Source organism: Pavona decussata, unplaced genomic scaffold (genome assembly GCF_977016875.1).
Source record: "Pavona decussata unplaced genomic scaffold, jaPavDecu1.1 SCAFFOLD_96, whole genome shotgun sequence".
Classification (NCBI taxonomy): domain Eukaryota; kingdom Metazoa; phylum Cnidaria; class Anthozoa; order Scleractinia; family Agariciidae; genus Pavona; species Pavona decussata.
In genome coordinates this window covers 981,387-991,412 of record NW_028145513.1, presented here as the reverse complement: position 1 = coordinate 991,412, position 10,026 = coordinate 981,387, and positions in this window count along the sequence as shown.

The following is a 10,026-nucleotide window of genomic DNA, read 5'->3' as shown; positions in this document are numbered from 1 at the left end:
TGTGTGAACATCAGCTGTAAATCCCAAAAGGAGTAATAAAAATGCATCACTTTGACCAGTTTACCATTTGATTTTCCAACTGGAATTTCCGGGTTTTCCATGCAAATGGTAAGCACCCGGTGTACACTGACTTGGGTAAACAGAGATACTGTGAAGTAAATGGCCAGGAACCATGTTTTCCAATGAACAAACGACATTAAGTTCTCAAAGTTATTAATAATACATGAAGAGAAAACAAATGAAATCACTACCGTGAAGGACGTTTGGAAATATGGTCTTAATTATCATAAAATTTGGTGAACTTTTGTTTTGATTCTCTCAAAGAATTATTAATGGCTTGAGAAGCTATATCAAACACTAGAAAGAGTGTTTCATCTTATTTGCAAACATCTCCAAGATGGTTTAAAAAACTCGGCTGCGCCTCGTGATTGATACATTACGTCAAGCGTCTGATACACTAAACACCTCATCACTGCGCCTTAACATGACAAGCTAGGCATGAAGCTTATGAAGCTTCAGACGCTTCTAGCTATACAAGGGTAATGGAACTTGTAAAAATAAAATCCGTTGTGTGTTTTGTTTTCCCATCACCTGGAATAGATTTTAAATAATTATATTCCCGTGAAGTTATGTGTGCATTATTCTTTTATCACCCAAATCATACATATTGCTAGTAATAAATATTGCTAGTAATCCCTGCTATTTTGTACTACTTGCCAAAAAACCACTAACGCAAGAAATGCCCAAGGTGCTATGAAAGAGACCTAGCCGCTAGCACTCGGTTGGATTTCTTGACTAATAAAGATACAGCTGTTTCAAAAAGGGTTGTCCAAAACAAGCGTAGAAACGTACGCGACAATGTCGAAGGGTAGTCTGGGAAATACCCAATAAATTTCAATAAAAGCTCAATCCATATTGCCGGCCATCTCAAGTCTTCGCTGTACGGTTGAGGCATTATGGATTCTGAGCTTCTATTGAAATTTATGGGTATTTCCCAGGCTACCTTTCGGCATTGTCGCGTACGCTTTTACGCTTGTTTTGGACAACCTTTGTCGAAACAACTGTATGATAAATGAAAGTTTCGCCAAGACTCAATTATCTTAAAGTCCCAAAGTGTCGAAGTCTAACTACAAAACCACTTACTGAGTCTATTTCCTCAGCTTAGTTTCCACGCTGAATCCATTCTTCAGATTAGCGAAGACAATTTTGTTGCCCTTGTTGGGAGGAGATGAAGGTGAAGACTCCACCCGGACTCTTGGTACGTAATCAGGTGGCGATCCATGCACCTTCGGCGGTGCTGCAAAGTCCTTGTCCACATCTTCCGTCAGTGTAACCTGGACTTCATTTTCGGTGCTTTCCATGTAGAACATCTCCCACGCTTTTACATCTGTTATCGTGTGCAACACTCTTGACGCAGGAAAGTCCAGATCCGGGTAGCTAATGCTGAGGTACAAATCCCCGTGTGAATCACCTATACCATTAGCCGACACTGCTTATTCACTGCTTTGACTGGACCATAAGGAAGTGATGAGGTCGACTGAAAAATCACGTAGCCATACAAGGGAGTTTTAGCTTCCAAACGGTCTGGTGCTGCAACAAATTTCACGACGTGGGCTTCGTCATCCTGTTTCAGGACTTCATATAGCTGTTGTTTCTCTTCTTGAAGAGACCAAGCAGTGTGTGGATATGACGGTGTATTCACTTGAATTGCGTATTCGTAGTCTCCATTCACCGGGCTGTGTTCAAGACAGGCGGTGGCGTACTCACCACTGGAAGTTTTTCCTGAATTACTTTCAGAAATCTGGGTTTGAACATGAACCTTGAGGCTAGGTGCGTTTGAGGGTGGAATGTAGTAGCTGATGTTTTTTGTGTCGACGAGAATAGTGTAAGGGTTTGCTCCACTTTGAGAAGCTGGTGTCATAGCTGGGAATGGAGAGGTATTACTTTTTTCAACACCATCCACCATAGTCGTCAGTCTCGTTTCCTTTACAGTCAACGACATCGTTGTGGCGCCAGGAATTCTCGCCCAATCCCAGCCGTTTTTCACATCGTGAGCCTTCAGCGCCTCCTCGCTGTTAGCTATAAGCATCGCACCGTGACTTGCAAAGATACCGTGAGGATTCTCAGACTTTGTTCCCTCAAAATCCCAGACAAACCTGTTGAACCCCTTAACTGTGACCACCCAGTCTTCACGCCGATGAACTGAGAGTGCAGCAAAGTTCTTGGACCAGTGACCTTCTGGGGACAACTCGGCAGATACTTTCTTGGAGGTTGCAACGGCATGTAGCTAGGATGCAAACATTTGAGTCAAAACCTGATTCTTTCTCTTGCTCAATTCCGTCGCTATAAACTAACAAAACTTGATAACTTGTTATATAGCAAGTTTTTACAGTCATTCTTCGCAATTTTTGAGTTGTTCATCTTTTTCCTTTTATGGAGTTGAATTGAATGTTGAACACATAACAAACACTGATTCACACATGCATATCGCCCCAGAATTGATTTAATAACTTCCTAAATTTCCATTCTTCGTAGATCATGAGATTTTTTCGTTGTAACCAAAGTTTTGCCCCAATTCAGTACATTGAAGTCATTTATATTTTCACGCTGATAATGAATTAAAAACTGTCGATCATAGCCACATATGAGCTATTACTAAATTTGCTTAATGAGCGGGCAGTATTCTGAAAGTCCTGCAATCTGATTGTTTCCGGGAACGGGCAGAATTTTCCTATCTCTTGACCACGGTCACTAAGGTAACCAAAAACGGTAGCAAGTGAACGAAGGAATAAATGAGCCAAGTTGCAATTTGTCTCAAGCGTTTCAGCGTTGCTTCCAGTGATATTATTGGAATTTCTCGCGAAAAACAATGGATTCTGACGAAAGCCACCTTAGTGAAAGTGAGTTTTATTACCCAGATGAAGCAGACAAAGGAAGCTTGAAGGAAGAAATATTGCCAAGCTTCACCATGACTAATGTGCAAAATTTCATTTTGGGCCAGCGACCAGCAAACACGGTTAAGAAAGAAATAGACAGATTATTTAACGGCCTAGGTCTGTCCGCATAGGAAAAAAAAATTGGCCTAAGGTCTGGACTTACGCCGGATCGAAGGCACAGTTTTTTGCTATACCGACCCCCCGGCCGGTAAATAACCGATACGTCTGTGTGATTATACCACACAAAAACTTTTGGCAACTTACTGTGATCATTAATTGCAGAGAACCAATGCTATTAAAGTACGACTTTCCTGCTTGAATCCATCCTCTTCCTAGATTTGTAGACACAGCCTTATCTGAAGGCTGGTATAGACGTTCAAACAGTTCTGCATCTTTATTCAGGCCAGGAATGGTTATTCCTTTTAGGGGAGTTGTTGCAAGTGACCCTGGATAGGATACACTGATATATGCATAGGCTGGGAGATTCTTCAAAAGAACCTCGTTACAATAGTCGGGAATGCGTCCTGGTGTGGAATACTTCACAGCTGTCATTCTCAGGGTTTTCAGACCTTCTCGTATATTGCGTTTTGCAGTTTCTGATAGTGCAAACTCCATTCCTTCTAAAAGATATTGCACTTGAGCTACTGTGTGTAATGCGTCTGGTATGTATGCAGAAGCGTAAAATGCCATGTGATGGAAGCCAGTGTAATCAGGTTTGATGACCCCTCCAAATGCTTGATTGATGGTCAAAGCATTTTCCAGCCATCTTTGTAGTGCCTTTTGATCTTCGTCGGTGCTGGTAGGCATTGATAGCACAATGAGAAGGTGAAATAGCATCATTGTTATCATTTTGTGAGCGGTTGTTCCTTTATATTTGAATGGTGCCTGGTAAACGTCTCCAAAGTCATTATACCATTTTGCGGTGTTGATTAGGTTAATCAGTCTGTTCTTGTATGCTGCATCTCTTTCCAAGGAGTCTTCCAGAAGGAAAAGACTATGAACGAATCCAGCACCACTTCGAAGCATCTCCATGTACAGTGAACCTATAGCACTTCCATCGGCCCATCCTTGGTCTTCAAGGTAATCTAAGACGTTGAGAATTCTTTGAAGACGTGCTTGGTTTATATATTCCAATGAACGGTGGACTTTGTCTTCGGTGTAGGGAGTTCCCTGACTTTTCAGGTGGTTATGAAATTCATTCTGCCGTGCTTCATAAAGTCCACAAACTCGAATAAGTGATTGTTTTACCACGTTTGGATGAGGGGAATTCAGTTTTGGTGTCTCTTTCGTCACTGTCCTTTTCATTTCATTGCTTCGTGATTTCAGGTGCAATTCTATTGCTAAAGGCTGTAAAACTCGCGTCATAACAAAGCTAAACTTTCTTGGGCGAATAGTGGCTTTGTACACTCTTGACCCCCTTTCACATCTTAGGCAGAACAATGGAGGACCATTGATCACGGTTTTATCAGACAAAGTCTTAAATTCAAGTCTGTCATATTCCTCTTGAGCATAGTCAATGCTTCGCTTAAGAGTGCGCCAACGAGATTGAAGAGTTCCTGTGAAGTCATAGGTTGTTGTTGTTTCATCACTGTTCCAGTTTCTCAACCTACTTTCTATGTGGGCAATACTTAAAGCCTTCAATGCATCAATACTTGCGGGAAGAGCAGTTGGGGTTTGCTGACTACAGTTATAACTTTGCTGCCAAAAATTGGTATAATCGTACTTTGAGCCAAATTTCGTGAAAGGAGGAACAATTTTGTCGCGTGATTGGAAAGCAAGGGTGGGCATAAATTCTAGCAAATCTATATACACAGTATCCTGATGGTCCAAAACAAACTCGACCTGGGTAATTTTTGCGTTATGGCTTAGACTTTTCAAATGTTCTCTACTCTCGCCGTATGACACCCATATTCCTCTCCAACCTTTGAATCCCATGTCGACTATGAACGTTCCTACTCGAACGTTTTTTGCCTTGTCTAATAGTCTAACCTCCATCTTTTTTCCTTTGACAGCATCTTTCTTGTAAATCCACATCTTGATACCACCACGCCAGAGCTGCGTTTTCTGTATAGGGTCGGATGACGGTCTTTCGTACCTGAATACCGATGTGCCACTAACTTGCGATTCCAATTTTAGAGAGGTGTCCCCACTTTTTGATGCAAAGGTGGAGAGCGAAATGTCTCCTTTTGAATCGGGTGGAACGACAAAGTAATTCTTCTGATTGGCGTCTTCAAAATCCAAAGTCTCGTCACATCGATCTGGTCAGGAATATGAAAATGGTATAAAATTCTTAGAAAAACAATCCTTACTGAAATTGTGCCTCTTGTCTAAGGTAAGGATTATTAAAGTACACTCTACTCAAATAGAAGAAAGATCCTCGCAGTTAGTACGCAACTTGAGCAGTTGCGAAAAGAAAGCCTGAAAAAAAATTCAGACTTGAACGGGATTCCAACCCATATCCTCTGCGATGCCAGTGCAGTGCTCTACCAACTGAGCTGCCAAGCCAACTGGGAGCTGGTCATATTGCGACAATAAGACTACCTCCCAGTTGGCTTGATAGCTCAGTAGGTAGAGCACTGCACCGGCATCGCAGAGGTCATGGGTTCGAATCCCGTTCCAGCCTGAATTCTTTTCAGGCTTTCTTTTCGCAACGGCTTAAGTTGCGTACTAATTACGAGGATCTCTCCTCTATTTGATCTTTCATCCGCAGTTCAAAATATATGTTTCATATATTTACATTCATTTATTCATCCCTCACGGGTTGGCTTGATATCTCAGTTGTGTAACGATACGAATGTGACGTGGCGAGACAAATGTAACGATAGGTTTTTTGGCTGAGAAGAGTTTGGCTTATCTCGGCGAATTTACTGGTACTCGAGGCCGGGCAAATATTACTTGTGAATTACTTGTGATCGGTGCGTGGACCGAAAACTAGCAACGGGCTGTGCTAGCGAGGAAAACAGGGAAGAAACTCGGCAGAGCAAACTAGCTTGGTAGCCGACACTCGTAACAAATTGTCAGAGGTACAAGGCCTAGTTTCTTCGTTCCATGGCGAAAACAGAGAGCAAAAGTGGAGATTTTCTTGGATTCAGCAACTTTCTTTATTGTAGAGTAAACCTCGTAGATACTTCACAACTGATACAAGTTTGTTGGTAATCCATTGGTGGCAATCGTAGGTAATCGTTTTACAACACTTTCGGGACTCCTTATATATCGTCTTAAACAAACACAGGTGGCACAGTATACAATGGAAACAATAGGATAAGTGTGAACATGATAACTTGCAAAAGGTCTGATTGGCTAAATTGTAGACCTATCTGATAATAAAAGGTTACATCTGTTCCGTTCTCATAAGATAACTTTGTTCTCGTTTTTAACTCGTGAATGTTTCATCCGCAGTTCAAAATATGTTTCATATATTTACATTCATGATCACTCTACTACACAGATAGGTTGGAAAAATTAATATATCTGCATCTACACAGGACTGCCTTATTTCAGAAATACCGGTTGCCTGGACTAAGGGGATTGCACATTGCCACTTCCCTATAGCATAGTAAGCCTCCGTTTTGCTACACCAAAGTTCTAGTACAATTGGTTTTAAACGTCATGGTATAACAAATATTATTAAAAACTGGATCATTGTATAATGCAATTCAAGGAATTTGATTGGCTTAGAGGCTATGGTATATGAGCCATTATACCATGCCCGAGAAATAGCGACCATTAAATTGTCTTCTGGTTGTTCTTGCAAAGCGAAATCAGCAAGATCTAGCAATATTTCTTGATTGTTTTTAATAAAACAATTATTCCACTCGCGCTTGTTGGAAATGAGATGATTATAGCCAACTCGGCGCTACGCGCCTCGTTGGCTATCTATCATCTCATATCCAACGCGCGCTCGTGGAATAATTGTTAATTGTTATACGTCTTCTAGTATTCAACACAAATAATGGAAGCTCACCAGCTGTCAGGCCTGATGGCATCAGTAACAAGGTGGTACCAACCGCCACGAGAAGTAGGAAGCAGTATTTAATCATACTTCATAAAAACTCTAAAATGTTCCCTGAAAAAAAAAAAAAGAAAAGAAAAGATGGAACGGTTAATAGAGCCAATCAGAATTCGAAGCAAACGCATGAAACCGGCGCCAAGCGCGGGAAAACGCGTGCAGTTAAAACACGATTGGTTATGGCTTGAATTCCCTTTGGTTGAGAAAGTTGCGCGAGTTTTGTTAACCAATCAGAGAGCGTAGTAATGCGAAACCAAAGCAAACGCGAAATTACTTTCGACACTCAATAAATAAACTGCTCTAATAAGGTAGTGTGTGTGTATACCACTTCATATAGGGTCGGGCTACTGATAACTCGACAGACCGCAATCAAACTTCGCACTGAATTGAAATTTATACGAGGATAAATTTTAGTGCCAAAGAATCCTTTTGTAAGAAAGCTCTTTTTAAGCTATTTCCTGAATTTCAGTTAGCCTTTGCACTAAAGCTCTGGTCAAGTGGCGAATAATAGTCGACGATAGTCAGAAAGAAAATCAGTTCTTAACCCATTTTTTAACTCGTGAATGCGCGCATGCGCAATGAACGAGTTATAGCGATAGCTGGCTTTTGACTTGGTCGATCAGTCGGTTTTGTCGTTAACTTTCGGGCGTGCGCAGTGAGTGAGTTTCAAATTCAATTAGTGGGAAAAACACGCGAACATTTATTGTTCACGGCGCATCAGGAAATTCTTATTCAATATGTAGAGAATAATTTGACGATCATTTAGTGCAAGAATGGCGATTTTTCGTTCAATCTGAGCAAAGTTTCAAGTTTTTTCAGTTTTTCAGAAAGCCCGGGGTCGTAAACTCAATTAGTGAAAAAAAAAACGTGAAAATTTTTTTCACGACGCGTCAGAATTCTCTCATTCATTCTGTAGAGAATAATTTAACAATCATTTTAGTGTAAGAATGGAGATTTTTCGTTGAATCTGAGCAAAGTTATAGGATTTTTTCGTTTTTTTCTACGAAGTGCGGTTTCTTTTAAGAATTAAAAATAATCGAATTTAAAAATAATTTAATTAAAAAATAATTTAATTTGTCAGTTTTCACGCGAAAGCGGAACGTGCCATGTCACGCATCATTGACGTCGTAGACAAAATTATGCAAATTTCTGGTGAAATGAACACTTTAAGATCTTGTCAGCTTTCATAGAGGTTTCAAAGGGAGAAAATGTTTCGTTTTCGAAATTTACAACTGGTAATTTATGGGAAAGCAAAAGGACGCGGTCGATAAATAATTCTTATTTAGCAAGAGCTTGTCATAGTTCATTATTTTTACTTGAGGATTACGTGGACTGAACTCCAAAGGAAAAATTTCACGCATTTATGTCGGGCATGAAGTGTAATGCGATACTTTGTTGAACAGATTTCCCTTTGTGAGATCGGCTTGCCCTACAGTAATTTTGTAATTTTAATTCCCAAAAAAACTTCACTTGCCCATCGGGCAAGTGATGGTTAGAATCCACTAGCCCGATCGCAAAATCCAGTAGCCCCGGACTATCGAAGACACGAATTTGCATGACGTAGCTGCACATGGCGTGCTTCTATGAACTTTGAATAACGAAACACGTGATTTTTTTTTAATCGGCGCATCAGAATACAAGAGTACAAGAATGGTTATTTTTCGTTACATAATCGGGCAAAGATATAGCTTTTTTAGCTTTCAAGGAAGTTTCCGTAGCCGTTTAAATTTCAATTACTATGTGTCATCTGCATTCACGAGTTGGCTCACAGGAGCCTTTGATTTTGTCTTCCCACCATAACTTCGCAAGTATAAAAACTATGGAAGTGAGACTTGGATTATAGGTAGTACGTCCAAAAATGTTTTCTATGAGGTCCTCAACGCGTGGTGATGACTTCATGATTGGCAAATGGCGGCCATCTTGGATCCGTCATGTTTTATTTCTGGATTTTACCAAAAACTTCAGGAAAGGGCCGAAAATGAACGAAAAATTATAAAAGCAATAAAAAAAAAGACTAAATATGAGCTAAAAACATTAAAGTTACAATAAAAAACTTTTTCTTCATTTTAAAAAAGGAATTTTCTATTTTCTTAAAAAAAAAAAAACTCAATCAACACTATCCAACCTTATCAGCTTTTTTCCCAGATAAATTTCTGAAAATGTCCTGAAGTTTTAGGGCGTTTGCGCAAATGTTAAAAAGGGTTAGTCGCCAAGGGCAGAATCCGCCCCTCTTCCCTCTCCCCCCCCCCCCCCCACTCAGTCCAGATAGACTTAAAGTATCATCAACTTGTAGATTTCCTAGTTTTGTAGACATTTAGTTTCAAGCGCAAACGACCCCATAACCTTTTTAGCTTTAATATTCGTCGTTTTAAAATAAAGGTTATCTATCTATCATGCGCCGTTTGACCAAGACTTGACGTTGTTGTAACGATTAAAATTTTAATTTAAAAATTAAAATATCTTAAAAGATTGAAATATCTTAAAAGATTGAAATGACCTGCCGATGGCGACACAAGACAATGGGACTAAATAAAAATGCGAAAGTAAAATAAAATAGGTTTGTAGATATTACGTTACTGGCTGAAAGTGATTCCTCGATTCGAGCCTAAAGGAAAAAGATGGTGGCGAAATTAATATAGTCAGTAACGTTTGCGATAAAGCAAAAAGAACTGCTTTGTTTTCCTGATTAAACTGTTATATTTTTACTGAAAAAAATGATTTTTTTGCATAATTTCTTTGGTTTTAATTTCGAACTCAAATGTAAGTATGTACTCTTAAGTTACTTCAAAAATATAGCGAGTATCGGATTTAGCCAATCAAAACACAGCATTTTTAAAGAATTGCTATTTGGTATTAAAATCTTTCTCTCAAATTTATTAAATTAAACACAAGATTGTTTTATCCTCTATGGTCAACTCTTGTACAACTTAAGTAAATTTTTTTTAGCGTTTGTGTTTTAAGATATATCTTACAGTGAATCCAGGTCACGCGCGAACAGTATTTCCAAGAATGAAATGAACATTCGAATTTCTCTCTGTAATGTCCGACGTGTGAATGGAATGTTGGACATTTCTCTGGAAA